General features: G+C 34.6%; 1 protein-coding gene across 6 annotated transcripts in view; it reads right to left on the bottom strand.

The window, feature by feature from the left end:
- The window catches only part of MBD5 (methyl-CpG binding domain protein 5), a 402382-nt gene that overhangs the window by 261856 nt on the left and 113757 nt on the right, over positions 1 to 26769 (bottom strand). For all 6 annotated transcript variants that reach the window (XM_049712485.1, XM_033425310.2, XM_033425309.2 and 3 more), the window contains one exon: positions 3484 to 3577. The gene's annotated coding sequence lies outside the window, so the exon portion shown is untranslated. The remainder of the gene's footprint in view (positions 1 to 3483; positions 3578 to 26769) is intronic.

Here is a 26769-nt window from a genome sequence, read left to right as displayed (position 1 = left end):
GGTCTGGGCTATTATACCTGCAGGTGGGAGGACAATCAGGTGTTAGCAGTACCCATGAGAGGGGGACTGGAAGAAGCTGAGGGGAAAACTTGAATAGATCAAAAGGGATTAAAGACATAAATAGCATTCAAAGAAATCTCACAACCAGATACTTTTACATATGAGTTTTAACATACATTAAAGAAACAGTAAATTCGTATTATATAAAGTTATTCTAGAAAACAGAAAAAGAGTAAAAGCTGCTCATCTCATTTTATAAGGCCAGTGTAATCTTAATTGCAAAACCAGACAAGGAAAATGAAGAAAAAAGTATAGCACATTCCACTTAAGAATGTAGATTCTAAAATCCTAAATAAAATATTTGCTAACCAAATACAGTAATGTATTAAAATAATGCACCATGGTCAAGTAGGGTGTAAACTAGTAATGCAGGCATGGTTTAACATTAGAAATTCTATCCATATAATTCACAACATTAATATACCAGGATAAATATCACATGATTATTTTAACAGATGTATAAAAAACATTTTATGGGTTTGAAAGTTATTTATGGTAAGAATGCATAACAAGCTAGAAATAAGAACCTTTCTTAATTTGGTAAAGGTTTTATATTAAAAATCTTCAGCAAGCATTATGCTTAAGTGAGAAATTAGATATATTCTCTTTAAGATTAGGCATAAGATGAGAATGCCTACTGTCAGTACTACCATTTAACATAGTTCCAGAGGAACTGACCAAAGGTATTGGAAAGAAGAAAGAAGTAAAAGTATGTAAGGATAAGGAAATTAGAAATAAAACCGTCATTATGTATAGTTGATAATATGATCATCTCCCTATAAAAATGAAAGAGAGTACAGTAATGTTATTAAGAATGAGAATTCAGTGTTAGAACCAAGGTCAAGTTTCAAAAACTCAGTAGCATTTCTGTACACCAGCAGCAGACTTCAAGAAAATATTTTTAATTGAATATTTAAAACATGAATATCTACTTAAAGGACATCATGCATAAAATTAAAAAGTTGAAAAAATGGAAGACTGTTTTTAATATCTAAAACTGATAGGAAATGAAGATCTAAAATATATAATAAACTCTTAAAGAACATTAACCAACAGATAGGAACCCAAATGAAAAATAAAGAATATGAACAAGGAATTTCAGAAGAGGGACGCCAAAAGGCCAACAAGAATATGAAAGAGATACTCAAACTCATTAGTGATAAGAATTCAAATTAAAACAGTGAGCTACAGAATTACACACATTAGATTGAGAGTATTAGAAAGCTAGATAGTGTCAAGGGTTGGCAGGAAGGAGGGGGTTACCGTTGGTGAAAGTGTGGTCCAAGTATTTATTTGGCAGAGCATCTGGCAGGACTCAGACAAATTAAGTATAAACCCAGCAATACTGTTCCTGGGTATATATCCCAAAGAAATCCTTGCAAAGTTCTATGCTAGGAGAAATATGAGGATGTTCATCGTGGCATTGTTTGTTGCAACAGAAAATTGGAAGCAATCTGGGTGGAAATCACTGGAAATGTGGATAGTTAAAACATGATAGCTACAAAGCTTGGAATACTATGCAGCAGTTAGAAGCAATGTAAACACAACAACATAAATAAATGATAAAAATGTAGAGATAAGTAAAATGAAAGAGTAATAAAGAGAATGAGTTACACAGCACAATACCATTTATGCATATTAAAATTTAATGTGCATAAGTAGGGGAGAAGGCATAAGATATAGTTAAGACAAGCTCAACCGTGAGATAACTGTTGAAGCTGAGAGACGGGCACATGAAAGTTCATGATATTATACTCTCTTTTCTTTTTTATTTATTTAAAAATTTCCACTTAAAATATTAAAAAAAACACATATATATAAACCAATACTCATGTTCTGAAAATACATATAAACAAAAGAGAACAGTGCAACAGATATTAGATTATCACATTAGAATAATTTCCTATGAGTCCAGGTCAGCAGCATGAGAGTGGAAATGAGAATAAAAGAAAATATATAAATAAATAAAGTGCTTTTCACGGACCAGTGATGACAGTGTGTCATGTGAACTAAGGAATGTGATTAACTCTATTTTCTATGCAAAAGGTACAGTGAAAAGGAAACCTTGGGCTTCCCTGGTGGCGCGGTGGTTGAGAGTCTGCCTGCCGATGCAGGGGACACGGGTTCGTGCCCCGGTCCGGGAAGAGGCACAACAGTGAGAGGCCCGCGTACCGCAAAAAACAACAACAAAAAAAGGAAACCTTTTTTTTTTTTTTAAATCAGAAGGATCTATGTTAGACTGTGGAGATAAAGGAACTATAAAAATAACTGTCTAATTAGTATAATTCAGAAAACAATTTAATAGCTCTTCTAAGCAACCAACTCACCATATAAAACTATAGAAACAAATTAAAAATAAGTAATATTTATATTTTCAAGAGAAGTCATTTTTGACAATAATATTCATCACAGAAAACTAGCAAAAATCACTAAGCTGCTAACCAGAAATTAAGGGGAACAAATAGACTCTAAGTACCTACACTCAAAAAGAAGAAAAATAGAGAGCAAAGGAAAAAAAAATTCCTGCACCAGAGGCTGTATACTGTTTTATTTGATTCACACAGTAGCAGAAGTGGAGTTTGTCACAGGAAAAATTTTATGCTGATATTGAAAAATTAGGACTTTTCAAAGTATTTCTGGTTTTTTCTGAAAAAAAATAATAAAATTTGATTTTACTGGTCTAATATTCCCACTTAGAAAGGATTCTAGAGCTAAAGAAAAGCGTCCCATTAACAGGTCCAAGGTTCCAGAGTACCTACCTGACACACAAAATTATTTAAAGTACCTTTTTTGCATTTTGTATTCTTTGTATCTCACTCAAAATTTTACCAAGTGTATTCAGAAATTTACTTAGTAACATAAGCATGTAAACAGTCATGGGAGACATGCACAGAATATAAGTGAAAGGATATGGTAAGTCAAAACAAATCTTTGGGGGCTCAAGAAATAGTGAAAAAGAGGTTTGGTATTCAGAGGTAATACTATTAGTATTTGAAATTATGACAGTGTTTTTTGGAGTGGTTAAAAAACACGCTTTTAATATGGTTAAGGACATAAATAAATTTAAAAAATACAGTGGATACTAGTTTCTGTAAAATTATTTTTTCAAGTTAAACTCTACTGAGTTATGCACACAGTTTTGATGGAAGCTTACTTAATCTCTTCTCCAGTCTTCTTAATTGGTTTGCACTCTTCCATAATACATCAATTTTATCAACTTCCCTTTATAAATGAAATCTGATACTTCCTGTCAAGATGGTATTAGGGCATAAAAATTTGTTTCCGAAAATTAATGAATGTGGTTGTGAGGTTGCTTAGACAGGGCCAGTGACAAAAAGTAAGCAAGTTTAGCAAATTAAATTATAATTTGGCAGCCCTAACCATTTAAATTAGCTTATTTATGAGGCTATATTTATTACTTACCTTGAGTGTCTATTTTTTAAAGATCTTGTCTGTAAACCATATACCCTTCAATATCTACTTCCCATACGCAGAAACTGTTATCTTCAATAAGCATCTAAAAGAGAAACATAAGAAAATATCATGACTTTGAGGTTATAAATATTTTTCCACTTATTTTAACTATTAAAGGAGATCTTGAAATTATTTTTTATGATTTCTTTAATAACTGTGTGCAAAGGGAGGTATGTATCATAGGACATATTTTATGTAATTAAACAGTAATAATAATTCTTCCCTTTAGAAGATCAGAAAGTTTTGTGAAACATATATTTTGATCCCTGGCATAGAGTTTAATAGTTTCTATAAGTACTAATTTTATCTCGCTAACCTAGTTTCTATCAACATTTTTAAGAAATATAATTTTAAACACATTGATTCTGATGTCCTACATGAATGTAGCCCTACCCTAGAAAATACTTCCCTTGTTCAGAATGAATAATTACCAAAAATATATTCTCAATTACATTTGAGTTACCTATAAAAGTCAAAATCATAGAAATCAATTAGTTAAATATTCTGTCCTCATGAAAAGGTATTATTTACCCCTTATCACTTCAACTGCCCAATCAGTGCTTTACATCAACCTAGTAAAGCTTAGCAGGGGTCTTTTAAAAGAAATTGCCTCTAACAGAGAATTGGGATTATTCAGAGAAAATGCTCTTTGTTGAAATAATTTGATTCTGATTTCCTTTGATTTTTTAAATAAGCCTGAGACAAGCAGTTAGGGAAACAGGATTTGGATGCTACAGTGCCATACCTTTAGCATGTGGTTTTCAGTACTATGGATTCCAAAGCCAATCAATAACTTTTTGATTAGGAACATCATTGTTCCTTTCTGTCATTAGTGTAGATCCCTGTTTCAGTTGCAACTACACATTAAAAACACCTGGGGCGCTTCTAAATGTATGGAGACTCAGTCTCTTCCCTAAATATTCTGATTTAATTAGTATCACGTGGGGGCCAGAAACTAGCTATTTTTCAAAAGCATTTAGGAAGGATATCTGTTCTGCAGGTTAAGAAACAATCTCACTGCAACTATTTGACTTAGTTTCTACAGATAACTAATAAGACATTAACTTAAAAAAAATACTTACTACAGATGTCTATGAAAACTAGTAAGATACTTGCTAATCTCACTACTCAATATTTAAAATGACTTCAAAGCTTCCATGACACACATAAACCTACCTCAACAATCTATATGGATTGATTACATTAGATTACATGGATCCAAGCATAGCATAATGGTGGTTGTAGTGAATCCCAAACTATAATGCACTTAAGGACCAAAGGTACTACTTTAAAATAAAATATAGATTCCCAGGTGCCATGCCCAGAGATTCTGATTCAGAAGAACTAGGCTAATAGCAGTCTCTATTTTTAGAGGTATCTCTGGTGATCATAATACAAAAGGTCTACAGTCCCTGTAAAACAGTGCTCTAAGGGAGTTCCCTGACAGTCCAGTGGTTAGGACTCCGTGCTCTCACTGCCGAGGGCACAGATTTGACCCTGGTTAGGGAACTAAGATCCCGCAAGCTGCGTATCGCGGCCAAAAACAAAACAAAAAAAACAGTGCTCCAAGTATTTATAAATAGTGACTATTACTAGAACTTCATTATAAGCATTTATAAAAAAACTTCTTCAGTTTATTCTGCGGTTACATTTCCGATCTTTAAAGATAATTCTAAAACCCACTGGTAAAAAGTAACTTTAAACAAGAGTAAATAGGATTTCAGCAATAAATCAATGTAGTTAAGCTAAAATAATGTTTATGGATCATATATTTTGTAAGCTTTGCTATCCTCCTAAATAAACTGTGTACGTAATTGATAAAATACTTGTGGCCCAAAAAAGAGAAAATCAGGTTATATTCTACAATGAAAATTTAATCTAAAACCTCATATATAACTAGAAACATGCCCTCAATGTCTCAAAATTAAAATTTTTTGTCCTTAACTTAGTGGGGGGAAAAAGCTACTCTAATATCATTTGCTCTGTTTAAATACAAAGCCAAGAAAACATCTTGATTCATTTTCCTCAACAACATACACACACACACAAACATAACTTACTAAAAATAACATGAAATAGGCTGTTAACATTTTAGTTTTGAAAATTCTTATAAACAGGTCCAGAAGTACTTCACAATAAAAATAATATATTCAACTTCACTTACTCTTTAGATTTTTTCTGAAAAAGAAAAGTCTAATAAACAGAGGTAAGTATCGGAGTCTCTGTTATACACAATAAAGATGGTAATCAACAAGCACTAAACCTTGAAAGAAAACTATAGATATTTTCTCTTATCTGCCTAAGATGGAAGAGCTCCTAATAAAGTATTCTTCCTACATGCATGTGCCACTAAAGACTTTAGGTTTTTATACTAAGTTAAATCAATCTTAAGTTCGTGACCAAAGTCGATTTTTTCTCTCAGGCTTAGTGCTGCTTAACAGCTGGGCAACAGTCATGGACTTCCCAAATGTCTTCACAAAAAGGGAGCTATTCCACTTCTCAAACCAGTAAGTCTGCCTCTGTGATTCACAGCTATGAAATGAAGTCCCAGTGTCTTTTAATAGAAGACTCTTGATCTTCTATTATCTGACCTCAGCTGCCTTTTGCTGTTTATCTCTCATCTCTTGGTCAACCAAAAATTAGCTCAGATACTGCTTGCTCCTTAACGGAAATTTCCATCAACCTGACACTAAAGCTATCTTTCTCTTCTGACTTCCTTCACTCATTATTGCAAATTACTTAGCTAATTAATCAGGTACTCACTTGTGGTTCCTTATTTCTACTTTTGTTATTATTTAAGATTTAGCATGTTTTTCTAGTAATTAAGTACAGTGTTTTACAGTGATTAAGTGAGGCACCTAGCTTTTCTCTTTAGTATACTTTATGACTATGAATGCTTTAAAAATTGTAATCTCCCTATGCTGCATGAACTTAACCATCTGTTCTGAAGACTATGGCACCTAACTCTCTTAATGTCTAATAAGCCAGGTAATTTTGTCTGAGAGTAATAGCGTAATAATCACTGGTATTAATAGCAGCTAAATTAACAAGAATGAACAATTTTCAGTAAATTAGAATCTATTTAAATATACTTAACACAGAAGTCATAGGGAATATGGTTCAGTGTTTCCTTAGGAAAACCACCTGTTTTAAGAAGAACCAATAACTCTAAATCACACAATACTTTACATCACCAAAGAATTCACAACCTATATATATTACTCTTCAATGATTAAAAATACAGACTTCTAGATAATGGACATTAGGTATCTCCAACATTTGTCATATAAGTTGCTAAAACTTCCTCCTTGCTTTTAAATACAGTAGTAAGAACTAACATTTATTGATTTCTAAATTCTATGTAGCATTAATTAATTTAATCCTTACAACAATACTAAGAAATGCTTTTATCATCTACATTTTACAGATAAGTAAGTTGAGGAAGAGAGAGAGTAACTTGCCCAATGTTTCACAGATAATAACTGGCAGAGCTGGGTTTTCAACTCATGCAGTCTACAATTAACTATAGCATTTCATGAAACCCTCATCCATTAGCTCTGGTAGCCTTATCTAATACATCCTCATATCATTTCCGCCTTACACCTTCCACCCTTTTGCAGTTTATCAGGTTTCCCACAGAAAGGAAAATGTCATGGTGGTCTACTTCCAACACTTCTTCCTCACAATAAGATGATTTCTAAGTTCTCATTTAGCGCTACATGCTTCCTATTATTTCTGTACCATTTACATAATAAAGCCTCTGTGATATAAAGGGTGTATCCTAAAAACCTCAGTCTTGCTTCTGAATGTAATGTACTATAAGCCTAATCACATTAAAATCAATGAAGTATGGTTCAATACTGGGATATAAAACTTATGGTTTTAACTCAATTTTTTCTACAAAAAAATTTGCCTTCTTAAAATATCACTGCACTCCCAAGTTTAAAACATGGCAGTTTTTATAGGAAGAAAACATGCTTTCTACTTCCCTGAGCTATGGAATTATATTTAACTAAACGTTTACAGGTTATTGCTTTCATACCATTAGCAGTATGCAATTTCATAGCCCTCAAGATCCCATTTATTCTGATCTGACAGTGATGTAAAAATTTTTTTAATTCACAAGTTTCATACATGGCTGAATAGAAACAGATTATAGAAAGAAATTACAGAATAAAAAAACCTCACAAAGTCTTAACAGAAAACAAACATTCAAAGAATTAAAAATATTTTTAGCCTATGTTTGCTTTCTTAAAGTTTCCAAATTTCTTCAGTACAAGAGCTCTAATCATGCAATCCATGGAAGATTTGTTTTCTCAACTGTTTTTATCATAGAGAATAATCTTAGCCTGAGCATATTCAAGCCATTCTTAGTGCCAGTTAGGACCATTATTAGATTTACTCCAGATCATTCTTTTAGTGGATCTGGAATAACTTTTATATATGTTTTTTTGTAGTTATTCTATTTTTTTGTGGTAAACAGCCTAAGAGGCCCTTATTGAGTATGCCCAAGTCACTTTCAAAAACAACCAACCATAGGTTATTCTAAATCCTGTCCACCAAAGTAAGCCTTGTCTTTAGCCCTCTTGCAACTTGTCCATATGATCTGGCTTCAGTAGGAAACTATAAAGTCCAAAGCAACTGAAGTTCTCTCTATGAAAGTTGATAATAACCAGGGTATTCAAAGTATTCACAGTAAATGATACATTTTCATTAAATAAAGAAAAAATAGCCATCATTTTTTTTTCCCTACTAGCATTCTCTAAAAACATCCATCTGGTCTAGGCAGGGTATCTCTTCAGCTAAAATAAATAATCAATTTGGTTGTGACAGACCTCCTTAATTACATCTGTTATTTGGAGAATACTAGTGAGCGATTTTTTGGCTACACTAATATGCAAACACCTTGAGAACTGACCTTTCTGGAGAGAAAAAACTAAGTACAACATTTTGCCAAATACAGTACCAAGAACACACATATGAATATTCTGGCAATACTAAATTCAACTTTAATCTTATTATCCTATTGGGCTTGTTGATAGACAATTAATGAGCTAATAGAGCTGGAGCCAGTAAATGGGTTGGCAGCTCATTTATTACTATAATTCTATATAGTCTCTCTCAACCTCAAAAATAAGGTTCTCATTCCTCAACTACTATGGAATGAGAACTCAAGGTTGACAAAAATGAGTATGTTGTAGAGAAAAAAAATGGATAGGGAGAACGAAATCAAGTGAATATGAAGGTCTGTGTTAATAGGTTTACATTCAATAAAACAAAAATTTTTTAAAGGAATCATTTCATTTATCCTTCCATGTGTTAGAAATTTGCAGGGACTTTCTCAGAGGCAGTGCTATAGAAACAGTATAAAGCTATTTATAGGATAAATAGCTAGGATGATGTCGATGCTATCTTCTTATCTTCTCAGGTTCTGCCTCTTGCCTCCTGAGTCCTGTCCCAGTAGTCTCTCAACACATTTCTAGCAGTTTATCCCCCCTTTATCTTTTTGTGTGTGAGTGTGTGTGTGGCTTCCTTAAAAAGTCACTACCACTGACATAACCTCAGTTTTCTTTTCTAAAACATCATATTCCTCTTTCTCTGATTATCATCATCAACAGGAGTTGCCTACATTTCCAGAATACCAGAAATGAAGTACTTTTCAATGCTGGAAAATTCTATAGAGGAGGAAAAGGAAGGGAAGAAATGTAAGAGTGACAACAACTACTGATTTCACTGTTCAGGATTATGCTAAAAGGGTAGATGAGATTACTGGACAAGAGACAGGGATATCAAAGAAGGAATTTCAACATCAGAGGGTATGCTTAAATTCCTTCTGAAACATGGTAACCTTGAAGGCCCCTTCCAACTCCATGATTCTTTGAATTTATGATTAGGAATCACAACAAATTTTATGAGCAAACAAGAGAAGAATGTTTTGAAAAAAGCATTCACAAGTCAAACACCAAAGTTGTACTGCCTCCTTTTGGAGGAAGACAACAGAAATTCATGAACATTTAACAGAGTATCACTAATTTTTTAAATTCTAAAGCAATATGGCAAAATACAGGCACTAGTCGTACCAGTCAGCAATTTACTACCTAACATATTTAACTAACCCCAAGGTTAAAACCTTGGGGTTTAAATATTATAAATTGATCATGAGCCAACATGAAGAATAAAACCAAAACCTGGGGAATGATGCTGAACTTCATGCCACCAAAGGAAAGAACTGGAATTTTGCCTAACAAAAAAGATGTTCTGGGGCTTCCCTGGTGGCGCAGTGGTTGAGAGTCCACCTGCCGATGCAGGGGACACGGGTCCGTGCCCCGGTCCGGGAGGATCCCACATGGCGCGGAGCGGCTGTGCCCGTGAGCCATGGCTGCTGGGCCTGCACGTCTGGAGCCTGTGCTCCGCGACGAGAGAGGCCACAACGGTGAGAGGCCTGCGTACCGCAAAACAAAACAAAACAAAAAAGATGTTCTGCTGCTGCTGAAACAGACAATGGGTCCATGACCTCGTGTGCACGCGCACGCACGAGAGAGAGAGAGAGAGAGAGAGAGAGAGAGAGAGAGAGAGAGAGAGAGAGACCATTGTTTTTGTGCACAAAAATTAGGAGGCCTTAAAGAAGTTTCACATATTTTCCAGTATATTAATGGTGCTACAACAACATTTTGGGGCATTTGACATAAAAGACACTGACATCTCAAAGAACACTATTATGAAGAAAGATTTCATGAATCTATCATAAATCCAGCCCACTGCCTAAAAAGAAATCCAGATCCAGAATATGAACCATGTTTTATTTACATGGTGGTAACAAAGATAATAGGTCTAAAATAATAGGTCCACTGTATTTAACTGAACAAATTACTACAGTGTTATAGGAGCTTTAGCAGAAAATATTGAATCAAAACTCAGAAAAAGTCTCTTTGGAAGATGTTCTCTATATAAAAACAAAATCATGTAAGTTAAAAAATTAATAAGATATGCTAGACTCATTAATTAGTACTTGTTAGTTAAGACTAATTTGAGAGAAAACTAATTAGAGGGAAGATATATTTACATTAACTTATAGAAAAATTTTAAATAAATACAATTTAAAGTATGTGCATACAGACTAAAAATTGCTCTCTTGTAGATATTTTTTAAATAAGCAGCTTCACAATACAGCTATAGATTATTAAAACTGGCATAAAAAGTGCTCCTAGGCAAACACCAAATTTATGCTATAAGACTTTTTAAACGTCCTTTAATATCTAAATACCCTCCTTCCAATATTTATAACATTGATAATGTAAAGAAAGCATAATCTTTTTATATAACATATACTTTATATATAACACATAGTTTAAACATGTAAAGCCAAAGTGACTTTTCAAATTATAAACAAAACAGCCCTCCAAAATGATGAATCATCACTCCTCATTAATGGAAATAAATATTCAAGGTAATATCCTAATAAAAGAGACTTTAGCCAATATAACTGAAAAAAAGCAACAAGTGGTTGTATATTGGGAGAATATTAAAAAGTTATAAAAGAAAGAAATGGAGGGAAAAAAACCAAAATGAAAATTACCTACATAACCAAATCAAATTCTACAACAATTTCTAACAGAAACAAAAAGATAGCAGGGAGAGGTGATAGAGCTCTGTGCAAGGAGGTGAAGTCCCCATATGTCAACCCATTGAAACAATAAAATGACAAGCAGAGAAAATGCAAATAAATGCACAGAAGAATAGGAATATCATCCTTAGTGATGTCTGAAAAACACGTTAATGTGACTAAAGTATCAAAGCCACCAGTGCTTGGAGGAACCACTAGGATCTGACCTTCTGTAGATTTTTGGTGCCGGCACTCATAACAGCAAAAGAAACCATATTATGTAAGAAATTCTGTGAGCTGCAGTAATGACTGATTTTATGACATCTGGAAACAGCTATCTTTTACCAAAAGAACAATATTTCAAAAACAATATTCAAATCCTACCAAGAACAGCTCAATATTATGCCAACTTGTCAAATAATGAAGAGTTTTGTTGGAGAAAATAACACACTGCCAAAGGAATAAATTCCTTATAAACAGAAAAAGATGTCTGGATTACACAAATTACCTCTAGGATTAAACAAAGATGGGGTCATTATTGACTCGGTGAAAGATAATTGAGAAATAAAAAAATGAAATCCAAATATGAGCACAAATGCAACCAAAAAGAGCTTCTGAGTCACTCTTGTTTATTAGATTTTTCAGGTTTAGAGGATTGTCCTGTCAAGATTTTGTGGGATGTATGAAAAATTAATGGAATATCATTTTAGATCTTTCAAAGGTGACAAGTCAAATGCTATACATATAAAATGTGAAGTCTTTCCAGAAATTTGTTCCATCTTCTCTGTGTTTATAATGAGCTGAATGACTATGCAGAAAAATACTTGAACGTTTAAACCACAGATTATAGGCCATTTTTCTCTGAGTGATTTAAGTCTTAATACCACCTCTCATATATAGCTTTAAATGCTACTTAAAATTAGTCGAATATTAAATGTTCCAAACATGGCCAGCATTTATAATGCTGTGATCTTCTGATGATTCCTTAGCACTGAGAATACAGCTGTAGGTACCATGGTAGATACAGAAATAATAAAATGCACCCTATATAAATATACAGTAAGTAGATCTTTAACTAGGTACAGTAAACTGCAAATTAATATGTGGAAGGAAAACTTAGTATGATGGGTTCATGTTCGGTAAAAATTAAATATAAAATGTTTAAAATATTTACTGATTGGCTGGTTGCAACAGAGAGCAAATGAAGCAAAAAATGAAATATTCAGTTCTTTTATATAAAAATAATAGGAAGAAATGATCTCAAAGCAGTTAAAAAAATACAAGAGCAAATGAAGCAAAAAATAAAATGAAATATTCAGTTCTTTCATATAAAAATAATAGAAAGAAATGATCTCAAAAGCAGTTAAAAAAATACGAAATATTGTGATACAAACCAAGAAAAAATGTATTCATTCACTGAAATCTGCATTTCAAATAATTTTTCTATCACACAAAAAGGTGAAAGAATAAATACTCTCAGTCATTTTCTGTTGCTCCCAGATTATGAAATTAAGAGATTAGGTTTTTAGCAAATTTGAACATACACTATATAGATTATTAGGTAAAAATCATCATTGTTTTATTTTTCTTGGATGTGGATAAAGAAGACGTAACAAGAAGAAGGTTATAAATGAGAGCAAATTCACATTTGGAAAAGCAAACCGACAAAGTCTTTACAATAACAATACAATTTTTGGTCAGAGAACCATAAATCGCAAGTTTCTTCCAAACTATTGCAAGTTCATAATTTAAAAAAAATTGTTGACTGCAAATAAAGGCAATGTATGTTATCTGGAGATCGATCAATCATCAATCAATATAACTGAAAAGGATCATACAATAAAAGTTTAGCAGAAATCTCAAGGAAGGAATTCTCAGTTATACCTGATCCTATAAATGTGTTTTAAAAAACATTAAAAATTAATACAGTATTCAAATCTTTACATATCTATCCAAATATTAGATATATCAAGATTATGTATTTTGATATATCTAATGTTTGGTCAGAATGAACAGTGTGGCTATACCAGTTGTTAAATACTAAATAGTAAAAGACTTCCACACTTGTTGGAAAATAGCCACTGCTCCAACCTCTCCATATGTCCCCTTCTCTCTCTTGTGGGGGGAGGGACCTCTCCCCCCACCAGAGTTCTCCATGTTCTAATCCCTAAGGAGCTAACACTTGGCAGAGCATAAGGCCTACAAGACCCTGGCATCCACTATGGTTGGTGCTTGGACCATACCAGCCCTTACATAATTCGAACCTCTCCTCTGTTAATAAGACAGGGCACAAGCTTTAAGCTTGGAGTCAGAGAGACTATATTACAGCAGCTCTGCTATTTGAGTAAATCACTGGATCTTTTTGAAATTTCAACTTCTTTTGAAATAAAGTTATTACTAGCTACCTAGTAGGGCTGATTGTGGATTATGTGAAATGACATAATGGGCTTATTATTAGCACACGGTAGGCATACCATTTACTTTCTCCTCACCTTACTAGGAACATAGTAAATATTACATGGAAAAATAAGCAAAAACTGCAATCCTTTATCACAAATGGGTCATGTTTTAAATATTCATTTTTGAAATGAGTAGAATTAGAATGAATGTTCCCCATAGTAATCATTATATAAAAGTAGTTATGGGCTTCCCTGGTGGCGCAGTGGTTGAGAGTCCGTCTGCCGATGCAGGGGACGCGGGTTTGTGCCCCGGTCTGGAAAGATCCTACATGCCGCGAAGCGGCTGGGCCTGTGAGCCATGGCCGCTGAGCCTGCACGTCCGGAGCCTGTGCTCCGCAACGGGAGAGGCCCCAACAGTGAGAGGCCTGTGTACCGCCAAAAAAAAAAGCAGTTATGTATCTCAACAATTTTATAAATTCCAATTTTATCCATAATGCACTGTTCTCATACATGAAAAATTTATTGGGCATTCATATATGATAAGCACTATTCTAAGAATTTTACATTTAAGTTATTTAATCCTCAAAAACTCTTACAGAGTAGTATGTTCTTATCATGCCCACTTAACAAACGAGGAAATCAAGGCAAGGTGAAGTAACATGTGCTTGGTCACATTAGCTCGTTGAGTGGCAGAGCCAGGATTTGACCAAGGGCCTATGTTCCTCCTAATCACTATACTGTATTGTCTTTGGAGTTATATAAATCATAAAACCTATAAATACTTATAAAAAGTAAAACACTGAGAAGAAATACATAGTAGTTTCTCAATTTGTGATATAAACAAAGCAGGTCAAACTGAGCAAAAGAAGAAAAAAGAGTGCTACACTGAATTTATCTTGCATGCTGGTGGTTGGAGGAAAAGCAGGCTAAGACAAATTAGATTTATGGAGACACCAAGTTTGTCTATTGTCAAAGGCTTTAAATGCTGCTATCATTGGTTCTTCATCACAGTTAAACTTCCTGAGTTATCTTTCCTTTTCTTATTTACATATCTATCATAGGTTTTACAAAATGACACTTAAAGGGTAGAAAATCCAGCAGGAAATCTATAGTCCCTAAAATGGGCTTGATTTCTCCCTCCTCTTTCAGGGTAAGTGTCCTTTTAAAGACAGCCTCCAAACAGTTTGCAACTGGTTTCGGCCTGGGCTCCCCAAACTGGATTATCAACAGTGACCAGGCTCTTGCCTGGCACCTTTCCCTCAGATCAAGAGAATGGGCATATTTGATCCAAGGGGGTTAAACTCAGCCACTGCCTGACTCTATCTTCTTCAAACTAGACCTAGGCCTTCTTTTTACCCTTGAGACTCCTCTGAATGCTCTGTGACCATTTCTGGCTTTGAAAGGTTACTTTTTAAATTCACTTCTTGGTGTGCTAAATAATTTATCTCTAACACTCTTAGTATTTTTAGATTGCTCTTAATATTTTCCTCTGAGCAATGAATTACATTTTACTTCTAGAATCAAGGTGGCCGTTAAGTATTTTATTCATTTATTTGGTATATTAAATGCTCTGAATGCTAGTTTCTAGTCTCTCAGGATCTTATTACTTTATTGTTTTCAATTCTTAGCATTTTTAGGTATCCCTAAACATTTACATTTGAGCATTTTAAGAGTATTAAGGTTTGTTTTAATTTAGACTGTAGGTTTCAATATATTTTTTGTTAGAACTATATTTAATTTTTTGGTTAAAATGCATTTTTTCTTACTTCCAGTGTTGAGACTTTACTATTTATATTGATTCTAGTATTTTAAAGTTATGTTTAGAATTTTAATAAAAGGGTGACCATATAAGACCCTTTTACTTACATAACTTCGCTAATTTTTACCAGTATTTGGTAGCTAGTAATTTTAACAGTTTTGTATCATACAAAATACTATCATACTAAATATTTTCAGTCCCAAACAATTAATAGATAACCTTTACAACTGCCCATTTACTCTAAACAATTTATCATAACAGTATAAAATAAATTATACCAGCAAAACGGGAAGGATTCTCATCTTTGGGTTTATTAGTTATCTTAGTGGGGTTTCCAAGGAAGCAGACCCTGAGACTAGGACTGAGTGGACATAATTTATTTGGGAGGTTCAGCGAAACTGGTAGGGGAGGGGGCAAGGTGATAAGAGAAGGGCAGGCAGCTAATACAGGGTACATTATTAAGCTAGGTATCACAGAAGCCAATAGAAACAATCTAATGGGGGAACCTGGCAAATGGTATAAGATACATGTCTCAGAACTGCCTAAGCCAATGACAAGAAGCTGAAACCTATCACTCATTGCTTAAAGTTTTCCCCCAGTAGCTTACAGCAGCTCAAAGGCAATCCTATGGCTTAGACGCAGGTGCTGGCCTTTGGAAGGCTGATGTGTACAAAACAGTGAAGGGCTACAAGAGCATATGGACAGAGTACCACATTACCTATTAAAGCTGTTAGGTAGCCCCCAATCGCCACAGTGATCATTCCAACAAAGTAAATTTAGCCCAAAATGTTGGTGAAATTTTGGCAAACCAGTTCTGACTGGAAGCTGAAATTAGATATTGGTGACAATATCTAAGTATTGGGCTGTCCAAAAAGTTCGTTCGGGTTTTTCAATAAGATGTTACAAAGACCCTAACAAACTTTTTGGCCAGCCCAATATTACTACTAAAAAGGTAGTTTGTAACTTCTCAATTCAAAATGCTAACCCAATAGGAGCCTGGTACAAAGACACTAGGAAACATATAAGTTCAAGGAATAATACCAGCCTATGATTTAACTCTTTCAAGAAATAATCCTTACAGATTCCTATAATGTCTCAAACTCCAGCAAGGACCAACACCCATCAGAACAAAGAATGTGAAGCATCAAACCAAATAATCAGTCTGGCCGGTCCCTAATAAATGGCTACATTCCTATTGCAACTTGAAGGCCCATGGTATTAAAAAAAAAATCAAAGTATGGATAAAGTCATTTGGAGGATCCACAAACGCTTTCCCCGAAAAGACAATACTGCCCTGACCTAAGTAAAATTTCTGTTACTCAGATTTGAATTCTTCCTCAGCTTTAAAGTCTTTCTTTGCTCCTCTTAGTACTCATCCGAGTTGCATCTTAGAGCCTCCTCCTTTTGGAGTATTCGATAGCATTTATGTTTCTTGGGGTCAGTTGATAGTTGCTGACCTGGAGAGCTCAGGTCCAGGTCCTGGTGTTACCATAATGCCAGAGCTCCTGTGGTCAATGTGATGTCAAATCTGATGGATTCCTATTTCTGGATCTTCACTCTGCTCAATGTCTCACTTTGGATTAGTGCTTACAGCCAACTGGATAGCTAAACCAAACTAGATGGCTGTCTTGAGCTCTGTGGGCCATATAGGGGCATCTTTGGTCACATACTACCCACTGATGTAGGTTTATTAAAAGAGCGGTGATCTTTCAAAAGCTAAACATACCAGTGAGAAAAATAACTGTATATCAACTATGTATCTGTACCAAGCAAGATCAATACTGTAGCTATGAAACTGAATTGTAGTTGTGATTTTTTGCAGAGAACAGAGAAAAAAAGGTGGAAAGCAAGTGCTGTGTGAAAGTAAAGAAATGACGTTTCCCCTTAAACTGTGCCATGTTACTTATCATTCTATTTGGGACAATTATGCATGCATTTACTTCCTCTGAATTATATTTTTACGACATAGTTGCCAAGCATTGGTCTATCTCTACTGCAGAAAGTAGCGCCCCAGACTTTGTCAGAGCACCTCTGCTGTCACTCTGTGGGTTCTGTGGTTGTCAGACTTACTTTTAAAGTGTGAATGCACGGGGTGGGTATTTTTGAGGGGGTGGGGTTGGGGGAGAGGTAGTAGGAAATGAAAAGGGTAAGAGATTCACCTTGGAAACATATTTTCCTTCTCAAAATGAAGAAGTCTGGTAAAGAAATATAGCACATAAAGCACTAAAAACTTGGGAAAAAAAGAATAAAATTGTACTTTCGTATATTTTTAAAAGAGCAGTTTGCAATATAAAATTATATACTATTAATAACTCTTGAGTAAAACAATCATTTTATGTACAATATGTCTAATTTCTTATCATCTCAATTTTAATAACAAGAATAACAGAAATTTATAGCTGGGCAGCAACATGGACGGGCCTAGAGATTATCATACTAATTGAAGTCAGAAAGACACAAATACTATATGATATCACTTATATGTAGAATCTAAAATATGACACAAATGAACTTATCTATCAAACAGAAACAGTCTCACAGACATAGAGAACAGAATTGTGGCTGCCAAGGGGGAGGGAAGGGTGGAAGAGGAATGGACTGGGAGTTTGAGATTACCAGATGCAAACTATATATATAGAATGGATAAACAATAAGGTCCTACTGTATAGCACAGGGAACTATATTCAATATCCTGTGATAAACCACAATGAAAAAGAGTATGTAAAAGAATACATATGTATGTATAACTGAGTCACTTTGCCATACACCAGAAACTAACACAACATTGTAAGTCAACTATACCTGAATAAAATACATTTTAAAAAGAAGAAATTTACAGCTAGAAGAAACCTTAGTAATCTCCCAGACCTTGCTTCATTTTCAAGAAAAGAAAACAGAGCTAAATGGTTGACTTGCCGAAGGTCGTAACAGCGATAAAAGGGCTAGGATCCAGGTCTCCTCATTTCCTCTCAAATGTCCATTTCACAAAAAACTTTAAAATACTATTAACATAGTTTTTACGCAATTTGCAGAGCTTTTCATCTGTGCTCCACAACATAATACCTTCTTCATATATGTACTTGTAGGAAGTATTATAAGCATTGCACCACCTCCGAACTTGAGCATATTTCAAATCTGTATGTCTTTTAATTATTTTCTCACTAACAGTGTGAAAGGATGTTTGTGTACAGGTATATATATTATATATATATATATATATAAAATATTATATTATACACCTTATATTATATTATACACCTATATATTATACATCTTGACTGTTAACAATTCCATTAACATGAAATACATCTGAATTACTGTAATTCTTTTAAAATTTACAGCAAGTCACCAGTCTCAAAAGATAAAGAGCTATTTTCTGAAAGTCACACCTTCTAAAATTAAGCAAAGTGTGGAAAAGGGGGATGTGGACATGTAAATTAAAAAAAAAATTATCCCAGCACTTTAACCCAAAGTTTTTCTCCCCTTTCTCTCCGCTCCAAAACTACATATAAACAAGAAAAGTGCTTCTAACAGCTCTTCATTGATCCATAAAAGGTTTTAAATCAACAATATAGTACTACTTCATTAACAAGTCATCTGGGTACAGAGTTTTTTTTTTTTTTTGTGGTATGCGGGCCTCTCACTGCTGTGGCCTCTCCCGTTGCGGAGCACAGGCTCTGGACGTGCAGGCTCAGCGGCCATGGCTCATGGGCCCAGCCGCTCCGTGGCATGTTGGGATCCTCCCAGACCGGGGCATGAACCCACGTCCCCTGCATTGGCAGGCGGACTCCCAACCACTGCACCACCAGGGAAGCCCTGGGTACAGAGTTTTTTGGCTTGGACATGAAACAGGTTGAAAGAAGTTCCTGACTGAAGAAAATGCTGGCTCAGAATGAAGGCCAACATGAAGATAACTAGTCTAGATGCACCTGAGGGAAAGACCCATTTACAATAAGAAATATAGTGAGTATAAATTATATTCTCACAAGTGCACAGTTGTTTAATTATATTAAGAGTAAAATAGCTTTGGGGAGAAACCAAAACAAATCAATCCTATTTACAGCACAACTTCTCTAAGATGTGTTTTAGGTTCCTGCTTTGGAGGCTTGGAGAATGTCTTCCTCTTGCTGTCTACTGGCATACAGACAACATGGGAGGATCAAAGAATAAGCCTTCTTCTCTAAAGGGAGCTCTCTAGGTACAGCACAAACGTGGCATTAATTAGATCTTCACAAACCAGATGCTCAGAATCCAGAATGCCTAGACTCGTTCCTTGTGACTGGGACAACCTATAACAATTCAGTCACAGGAATTATAGGTTTTAAATGAACAGAAATCAAAATATTTTTTCCCAAACTGTGAAAATCTGATCTGGATTCAAGTAATAACTTTCTAGTTTATACTATATACTTTCCCTAATATAATGTGATTTCATCATCATTAAAACCTTAGGGTATAGGTGTTCTCATCTTCACTTAGCAGATGAGAAAACCAAGAGACTAAGAGAGGACAAAGCTCTGGCCCTGGATTGAAAAACTGTGGTGGTAGAACCCAAGCCCAAGTCTAGTGCTGACTCCATCTTTCCACATTGTTTTTTTAGTTGTTAGTATCAAAATTCAGATTTATTACATTTTAAAATTATTTGTCTGTTTTATTACAAAGTGATTGAGATAGCTTATAAAGTACCAGTACCATATATTAAAATGGAAATAAGTGAGAAAATTGAGATAAAGAAAAATTATGAGTGGGAAAAGTTGAGATTAAGAAAGAGTTGTAGGAAATGAATGTTTTTATATATCATTATGATGACAGTACAGGAACATATTAATATATAAGACCTACTTTAGCAATATAGCGCTTTTTTCAAAATATCATTAATTCAGCAATGTTGTCAGGTATAATCACTCTGGAATTCTCTTTTCTATGGGTCCCTCTATTTTCAGTGATGTAGTTGTCAACAATGATCCAAAAATCAGAAAAGGCCTCCCTTTTCCCAGGTGGCCAGGATGATGTGATCTCTGTGGGAACTCCACCCTAGGAACCTAGTTCCATCTACTACATGGTTTTCAAAGGTAGAAATGTATTTCCAATTCCAAAACAGTAAATTACCAAAAAAAACACCCTATAACTTGAGGCTTGGGGGTTTCAGTTATTCCCTATTTGATGGAATAATGCAGAAAGTCTACAGAACTAGTACAGTGACCAAGAACATCTACATAGATATTTCTAGTTCCTAATATATTCATTTCCAGAGAGATTTTAATTCAAATATGATCAAACTCATTTCAATAAATTACATTAGTATAATACCCAGTTTTGATCACATTATATATTATGAAAACTGGAAGGTATATTACATATTATATATGGAAAGTAGAAGGAAGATATCAAAGCCTAACTTCTCCTAAGTGTTATTAGCACTTTCCAGAAAAACACCTATGCAATCCATTTCAAACCCATCTTTTCAATTAAATATTTATTAATTAGTATTCAAACTACAATTTCCTCCTGGGAAGAAACAGAGTGTATCCATTTAACACAGCACGAAAATAGCATACAGTATAACAAGGTTTACAAGCCTGGCTTTTATCCTATAAATGTTTTTGGATCTTGTGACATAAATAATTCCTCATTAGAGTAAAGAAAGCTGACACACTCCTCAACTGGGTTAAGGGGTAAAGAGTCGAGTTTATCTGTCAGTATTTAAATTCATGTGCCTCTGAAATGACTGATATAAGTGGAAAAAGTGCAAAGGGCAAGAAGTTTAACTCCACCCCATCTCAGTCCCATTCTCATGATATACTCCTGCTCAGCACCAACTTCGGTTTTCTGAGTAGGTGCAGTCCTTTGTGGTTTACTGAGAATCTGACATTCCAGGTCCTCTACTTCCAAGTCTGCCACTATAATATCTTGTGAGGGGACAAAACTACACACGACCTACATTTTAAATTCTCCTCTCTGCTCACCTACTTACCTATTCTCTTTCCTTTCTTCCCTCTCTTTCTTGCTTCAAAGATAGAAATTAGATATGGTATGACTTACTTCTCCAAACAGACTATGGGAATAAATAGGCATCACTAGGTTTGACACTAAAATTTAAATATTATGACTAAAACAGATCTTGGAAGAAATAACAAATGCTCACCTACCAAAAGCATTTCCTGGATTGTTAATAAGACCTGGTTCTTGAAGCTATATATAATTTATTAATTCCAATGTAGATATCTCAACATATACATAATTTTAGACTTCCATGTTGTTAGCATTATATATACATCATAGTTCTTCTAGTAAACTAACATTAAAGAACATAACTGGGTCTTCTCTCTTAATTCAATACAATAAAATTTGGAAACCCTACTGTGTGAGATCGGTTTCAGGTGCTCTTGAGCGTTTTAAGGAGTACAAAGAGTTGGAGATATCAATGTGCACAAATCACCATAAAAGCAGAGATACAAATAAAATACCATGGAAACTAAGAGGTGGGAGGGAGTAATAACTCCTTTGTAACTCTTGAAGAATTAAGATATAAAGTAAATCAAATTCTGGTGGACTGAGATTCAAAATCTAATACTAAGGAACTCAGATGCAAGTCTATCCCTAATTATAACTTTCAACACGAATCTCATAAACTCCTCTGCTTATCCATCTCAAAGATATCTCCCACAATAGATCCAATGTCTTGGGAAGATCCCACTCAACAGCTTCTTGTTATATTTCACATGACCTCTGAAAATGCCATCAACTCTAGGAAGCTCTCTCACCTGGTCTCAAACGCTGTGATTGTTCTCTATAACATGTAATGACTACCGTACCCACATTACTTACTATTTATGATATCACTTACATAACTACCTTAAACTTTGGTAACTTTACTGTCAGGTACTGTGCTGAATTGCTTTACTTGTATTTATTCTGTTGATCCTCACAACAACCCTGCATGCTACTTAACAAAACCGACTCTATTTCATGCATCAAGAAACTAAGGCTTACAAAAATTAAGTCACATGCGGAAAACTAACAAAATTAATAAATTATAGTCAGGAAGTCTAGCTCCAGAGGCCACACTACCAATCAATAAGCAATACTACCTTGCTTAACATTGTTGTAAATGTTATATTAAAAAACTCCTGCCTATGAGAGCCTGAGATACCACGACAATTCCATTTGCTTTGTGTACATAAGATAATTGCACACCCAAATCATCTGCGGAACATCTTAACACAGATATCCATAACCCACCCTAGAAGATATTGATTCATTTTGTCCACAGTTGGATTGGGCCTCTGTATGCTTAGAAAACCCCACAGGTATTTCTGATGTGTAGCCAGGGTTGACAGCTAATGTACATTACACACTTTTACAACACAGACACATTTTAAATAGCATGAGCACCAATTTGGATTTCTCAGTGGCTGCCACGAACACTGTATTAAGAAGGATACTAGGGCCAGTGCAAGCTCAGATTGCCTGGATTCAAATCTTGGCTTTGGCATTAATTACCTGTGTGACCTTGTGTTCAACTTCCTTATATGAAAACATGAATAATACTGGTGTTTACTAGGGTTGCTGAGATGAATAAAAACTTTACTAAGTAAGGAATTTAGAACAGTGCCTGGCACGTGGAAAATTTCAATAAATATTAGCAACTGTCATGGGAGTGGCATCCTAAGTACTAAGTATTTGCCAATTCAGACTTGAGAAATGACAGTCTTGGGGGCTGAAACTTAATGAGTTTAATGTTATACCTATGAGAAAAGACATTTAATATGTACACTTCTAACTGAGAAATATACTTAGAACACAACTTATTTGCAAACTGAGGACTATTTGTATTTGAAGCTTTGTGGTAGTGATGTCCAGCATGGCACAGAAAAATAAAACCTATGTTATGTAGCAGAAAAAGCATAGATTTAGAAGTAGGGTACTAGTGTTTGAGCCTCAATTGACTACTCAATTTACTCAATTTAGTACTCAACTGTACTCAATTTACACTTGCTCTGTATAAACCAGAGCAGAACATTCAACTTTTTGTTCTCCTCTCTGTAAAGTGGGTATATAAAGTTTTAACTCTGCAATGTTTCTGTGAAGATTACATGAGATGATGAATGTGAATGTATTTAGTATACAGTTGGACACATGGTAAATATTCAATAAATTTGATGTTCCCCCCATGTGAGCCCCCCAATCCTATTTAACCTATTTAAAGCTAAAAGACAATATAAACTGCCAAATCTAATCTCCCAATTTAGTATGTTAATAACATTTTCTCTATTCTGGCTCTTTGTACCATGATGGTTAAGGTTCTGGATATAATGAACAGACCACTGACAAAATTGGAGCCCCCATGGCTGATGATCTTAACAGAGTCAACTGCAAGAGACTCGAATGGAAAGCCTGCCATTTAAACCCAGGGACAAGGGCTTCATGTGCTTAAAGGAGCTCAAGGAATACTCACTATTTTCTTCCCATCTTTTTCTATGTATGCTTGTTTTACAAAACTGTCCAAAGGTATAATTTTGTATTCAATGTTCTTCATATGACATATTCTCTTGAGCATTTCCCCATTTCGTTAAAAATTCTTTACAAATATTATCTGCACTGGCTGCATAGTTGACTAGCATAAAGATGTATCATATATAATTGCTCCCTTTCTGCTAGGCTTTGATTTTGTTTATAAATTTTTTTTCTTAATAAATTTATTTATTTATTTGTTTTTATATTTGGCTGTGTTGGGACTTCGTTGCCGTGCGCGGGCTTTCTCTACTTGCCAGCGAGAGGGGGCTACTCTTCGTTGAGGTGCACGGGCTTCTCATCGTCACGGCTTCTCTTGTTGCAGAACACGGGCTCTAGGCGCGTGGGCTTCAGAAGCTGTGGCTTGCAGGCTCTAGAGAGCAGGCTCAGTAGTTGTGACGCATGGGCTTAGTTGCTCTGCGGCATGTGGGATCTTCCCGGACCAGGGCTCAAACCCGTGTCCCCTGCATTGGCAGGTGGATTCTTAACCACTGCGTCACAAGGGAAGCCCTGATTTTGTTTATAAATTTTTGCTATTATAAATAATGCTGAACGGAATATCCTTATTCATTAACATTTCTATATTATTTCCTTAGGATGAATATTCTAAAGCATAATTTATTGAGGTAAAATTCGCATAACATAAAATTAACTATTTTAAAGTGAACAATTCAGTGGCATTTTGTACATTCACAATGTTGTGCAACCACCACCATTACTTCTGAAACATTTCCATCAGGATGAATATTTTGAGGTATTAATAAGAATGAACATTAAAAAAAAATTCAATATATACTGTTAAACTGCCTTCAAAAAGTAGGCCAATTTATACTTTCATCAGTAGTATCTGAGAGAACCCATTTCATAGCACACTTATTTCCAAGTATATTAAAAAGTAAAAAACCTTGACAGTGAGAAAGGTTTTACAAAATATTTTTCTTCATTTTCAGTGATGAACATAAGGTTTTGATTTTTAAAATATTTACTTGTCATCTATGTTTCTTCTTTTTCAGAACTGTCCATAGTAATGAGACAATTCTGAGATTCTATGAGGCATCTCCAGTGGTTTTTACAATGGATGCTTTAAAGGTTCCTATGTAAGGGATACATGGGCTCAGATGAGGTTAAACTTGAAATTATTCAAGGGCTCTGGAAGTGCCAGGAAGGCTAGTTTTGTGTTTTGGGATACTTACATACCTACATTGGTGAAATCATTCCATTGTCTATGATAAAACACTAGGTTTTTAAAAAATAGTAAGCAGAGATGAAAAATATAAAGGATTATTATAAGAAAACAAAAATGACAAATATTTTCATTCAAATATTAATTTACAAAATGATTTAAATATTTAACAGTGAGCCTATCACTCTGTGGCTAAAAGTAAAGGAATTCTAAAATTACTAAAAATGATTAAGAGTGCACAAGTATGATAGGGAAATTTCTGCAAGTTTTGAAAGTCAAAACTAAAGATAATGCTAAATTAAGAATGTAACGCCTTTAGATTCTTTAAAAAGATGCAACTCAGATTCATACATGAGATTGATTTCGGTGGGATAGTCTCTGAGAATTATAGCTCTAAGAATTTATTATATTAAATTCACTAAACATTTGTTAAATGTGGCTAAGTGCCATGCACTATACTGGGGCTAAGGATACACAGATGAAAACAAAAACAAAAAACCCATAGACCTTCAACGAATTCACACTAGTGGAGAAGTTTAACATATAAACAAACTGTTACAGATTGAGATAATTGCAATGAAAAGATCACAAAGAAGTGGGTGGTAGCAAAGAAGAGGAAATGATTAGCTTTGAGTTTTCAGGGAAAGATTCTCAGAGAAGAAGACATTTGAGATTAATTTTGAAAGCAAAAATGAATTCATGAAGTTGGCAAGGGCCAAAGAATATTCCAAGTATTTGCTAAGGCCTGGAGACTTAAAATTTCTGTGTTCTGGAGGGTAATTACAAGCAGTTCCACACTACTAGTACATAAACGTAAGAGTGGGGTCTTAGGGAGCTGACACTGAAGAGGCAAAAGGCAGATTAATGAACCCTGTGTGCTGAAAAGGGAACCCGCACACACTGTTGCTGGTAATGTAAATTGGTGCAACCACTATGGGAAACAGTATGGAGATTTCACAAAAAATTAAGAATTGAACTACCACGTGATCCAACTATCCCACTTCTGGGTATTTATCCAAAGAATCCAAAAACTGTAATTTGAAGAGATATATGCATCCCTATGTTCTTCACAGCATTATTTACAACTGCCAAAATATGCAAACAACCTAAGTGCCCATCAACAAATTGCTAAAGAAGATGTGAAAAAAAATACATATTTGTTTTTATTTATATTTATATATATACACACATACAAGTATATGGAATACTACTCAGCCATAAAAATGGATGAAATCTGCCATTTGTGACAACATGGATGGACCTTGAGGGTATTCTGCTAAGTGAAATAAGTCAGATGGAGAAAGACAAATACCATATTATTTTACTCATATGGGGAATCTGAAACACAAACAAAATAAATGAACAAACCAAATCAAACAAAAACAAACATGTAGATACAAAGAACACAGTAGTGGTTACCCGAGGGTAAGGAGTGCGTGGTGGGTGTGTGTGAAATGGGTAAAGGGGATCAACCAGATGGTGATGAATGGAAATTAAATTTTTGGTGGTGAGCACTCTGTAGGGTATACAGAAGTGGAAATATGTTGTACATATGAAACTTATGTTATAAACCAGTGTTACCTCAAATAAAAAAAAATTTAAAAAAACAGAATGTGTGCTATATTACAGAACTTGAATTTAACATAAAGCCAATAGGAAGTCATTGGTGGGTTTTAATTCTGGGAGATAAATTACTATATTCAAGTCATAAAATGATCATTTTGGTAACAAATGGATTAACTGAACATTTTAAAAGGACCTGAAGATACTAGACATG

Source organism: Orcinus orca, chromosome 7 (genome assembly GCF_937001465.1).
Source record: "Orcinus orca chromosome 7, mOrcOrc1.1, whole genome shotgun sequence".
NCBI classification, from domain to species: domain Eukaryota; kingdom Metazoa; phylum Chordata; class Mammalia; order Artiodactyla; family Delphinidae; genus Orcinus; species Orcinus orca.
The sequence above is the reverse complement of the archived record's forward strand: the minus strand, read 5'-3'. Positions and strand labels throughout refer to the sequence as shown.